Raw genomic sequence first — 3,542 nt, forward strand, 5'->3', positions numbered from 1 at the left:
CTCCCTCCCTCCCTCCCTCCCTCCCTCTCTCTCTCATTTTGCCACAGTCCTCTAGTGTCCCCTAATTTGGTCACAATACTTACTGTTCAGCTGGGTTATCCTCTCTGAGTCTCTTGTTCTTGTGTCCAGAGAAAATACCTGCCAGAGAAACCAGAGGAACTTTGCGAAATTCATATCCATGCTTAATACTCAACGGCGTCTTCCAGCAAACTTAGACCCTGACAATGGTGTTGCCCCACCGTGCACCCTGACATTTACCAACTACTCTCTATGTCTCACTAAACTCAAGGGCATGCAGTCTCTTTTGTCTTCCACAGATTTATCAGCTCTGATTTCTTTGGAGATACACATCCCCTTCACTTTTATATGGTTTATGTCTTTGAATTCAGATCTTACGTTAAATAAGACATTTTCCCAGGGGCCTCCTTCAATCAGCTAAGCTAAAACAGATACTCAACCAACTAACCTCAAATCTGAATCTTTGTTTATCTGTTTGTTTGTTTGTTTGTTTGTTTCAGTTGTCCAAATGAATCTGTATCCCTAACTCTGAATTTATCTTTGATTCGTGATAAATATATTTCTCTGCATCTCTATCAGTCTCAGTTTAAAGACTTTAGAAATTTCACATGTTGCTTATAATAGGACTAATGTGTCTATTAACAGTGGAATTGGACAGTTTTAAAAAGAAACTAATTTTGGAGCAAATAGGTTTACTAACTGACCCACACTCAGAGAAATATTGATGTCCCTTAATTGCCTTCATGGTTTTCTCCAGGATATTTTTTTCTCTGCTCATTCCCTCATTTAGAGAGGAAAAGAGACTGAAACTTGACTTCTCTTGGTGAAGGGATGTGCACAAAGGAGAAAGGTTAAAGAAGCTATTCTTTGCCCAGCAACCCAAGTCAAGGGGAGCGGATAGATCATTTCTGAGCAGAAACTTTCTCAAGCACAGCTTACCTGCCTAAGTCCCCGCTGGGCAGAAGAAACACAGCTCATACATGGCTACATCTGTTGGGAACTCTTTCTGAAGAAAGAAAGTGCTGGCTCTTGGTTCTGCTTACAGTTCACTGTTGAACACAAATGCTGAATTTTAGAAAAGTTGTCCAGTATATTATGTCCACTTGTCGAGTAAGTTGTTCTTTACAACATGATTACTGTAACTTTTGGCAGTTTCGGATTCTTTATGCCAAGAGCATCAAACGATAGCTATTGAAGCCAATTTCCATCTGTGTCCTTAATCTCTGCTTTGCACAAGCATGTGAGATGTGTACTCACTGGCATCTTTGCTTTCTTACAGCAACCAGCTCATCCATGAATGTCCATCTTTAGCTTGAAGTGAATGTTCATCGAGATGCCAATTTACTTTCAATTTAAACATTTGTACCCCTCCCCCCCCCCAAAAAAAATAAATCCGGTAGAAAAGTTGAGTCTTCTCAAGGTGTGTTTTCAGCCATGCCACAGAGAAATATTTTCCTCTTGAATCTTTTTCTTTCTTTTCTACTTTTGAAAAATGATCAGTTATAAACTTATCCTTCCTCTAGTTTTGTGCTGTTCACCAACTTTATGAGTATAGTAATATAATGTCTTGATTTGGGATTTGTTTTTCACAAACCGAAGTTGGCATTGGAAATATGAACAAACGAGAACTGTGTGGTCAGTTGCATGAGGCAACTGATTGTGGCCTAACGACTGTGTCTAAATGTATAAAAATTGCCAGTGGCTAGGGAGAGTGAATTTGACTCTAAGTGGTTTTTAGAGTAATCCATTTACGTTTATCAAGGATGATGGGGAATAAATACATGTACTTGTCCGTGTCAATTCCAATTTAAAATTCTCAGGAGGCAGGAAGTAGCTCGGGCCAATGGAAAAAAAAAAACATTGGACATTTGAAAATCAGACAAATCAGAATATTAATTCAGGAACTTGCACCACCTACTGACCTATGCCAGATTGCTTATCCCCCCCTAGTTCTGAACTAAAGATGCAAGCATCTAACTCATGGTAAACTCAATAAGAATTGGCTCTACTTGTAACTCTTAATGCAAGAAGCTCCCATCTTACCATAAAGAATCCTCAGTGGGTGCTTTGAGAATAAAATTAGGTTGAATACTATATGTATACTCCAAAGCCTAAGCTTTTATACAGGGAATCACTATAATTGGCAGAACCTTTGCCAACTTTAGATTCTCCTCAATGTAAGTCTGCTTAAATGTATCACAATAAAAGTTTCATATTCAATCAGAGTTTAGTCAGAAAGACTAAGCCAGTGTTAGCATTATGGGAACAGTGGGTAGAATTTACAAAATTAAATTATAGAGCTATGAGAGGGAGAAGCAGTGACGAGCTAAATAATGTTAGCTAGAAATTTTCCTAAGAAAGAGTAAACTGCCCTTAGGAAGACAAACTGACCAAACCCATGAGGTGAACCTCTCAAAAAACCGTTAAAGTCACATTTTTTGCCACAACCTAAAGAAAACATGGTCTTGGACAATTCAAGTAAGTGCAGAAATTCCTAGGAATGTCAAGACAACAGCTAGATAACTCTGACTTTGCAAGAATAATAGCTTGTACTTCACATGAGCTTTCCAAATCTCACTAAATGCCCCTCAAAGACAAATTTAACCAGCAGTACAGAAGAAAGTGTATATACGCAAATATGGTCCTGGGCCTAGAAACAGTCAATGTATACTCTAACCTGCTACTCCAACTGAACACTCAATCTCTATATAATGATGTTTGCTTTTTCCATTGAGGATAATGAATGCATCTTACTTATACCTAGGCTAATATAATTATTATTTTTACAAAGATCAAGATAGCATTACATCTCTCAGTAAGAATAGTCAAATTTTTCATGTACCTTTTTTTTTTAGACAAAAAAGAAAGGTTGATTTTGTCTCATATTTTGTAGGTTTGCATCTGTGGTCACTTAGCCCTCTTACTTAGGGGCCTGCTGTGAAGCAGCACATGATGGTAGGTTGTATGGCAGAGTCAGGCTGGTCATCTAGTCACCAGGATGTTATAAATACAATAAGAAGCAAAACAAGGCCAGGTGTGGTGGTGCACGCCTTTAATCCCAGCACTCAGGAGGCAGAGGCAGGTGGATTTCTGAGTTCGAGGCCAGCCTGGTCTACAAAGTGAGTTCCAGTACAGCCAGGACTATACAGAGAAACGCTGTCTCGAAAACCTGGTCCAGGGACTTCACTGTCAGGAAAGCCTAGGATCACAGTCTTGGGCCCTCATTTCATCAGTTTGTAATTCCTGATAACTTGTTTAACTTTGCAATTGTTAGTTCTTTAGAAAGAAAATCTACTTCCAAGATTACTGAGAGAATTGCCAATAATACTTGTTATATTGTTAGCTTATGCTCAGTGTTCAGCAAATGTTTGTGTTTTCAGTGTTCGTTTTGACACACATCGACGACAATTTTGATAATTTTCTCCTATTGGAGGATTTTCTGTGAAAAAAAAAGAGAGAGAGATCCAATAAACAGACAAGGGTTGGTAGCACAGCCTATGAGAAAGGACGGACAAAGACCTGAG

The sequence above is a fragment of the Mus caroli genome, chromosome 16 (genome assembly GCF_900094665.2).
Source record: "Mus caroli chromosome 16, CAROLI_EIJ_v1.1, whole genome shotgun sequence".
Lineage (NCBI taxonomy): Eukaryota > Metazoa > Chordata > Mammalia > Rodentia > Muridae > Mus > Mus caroli.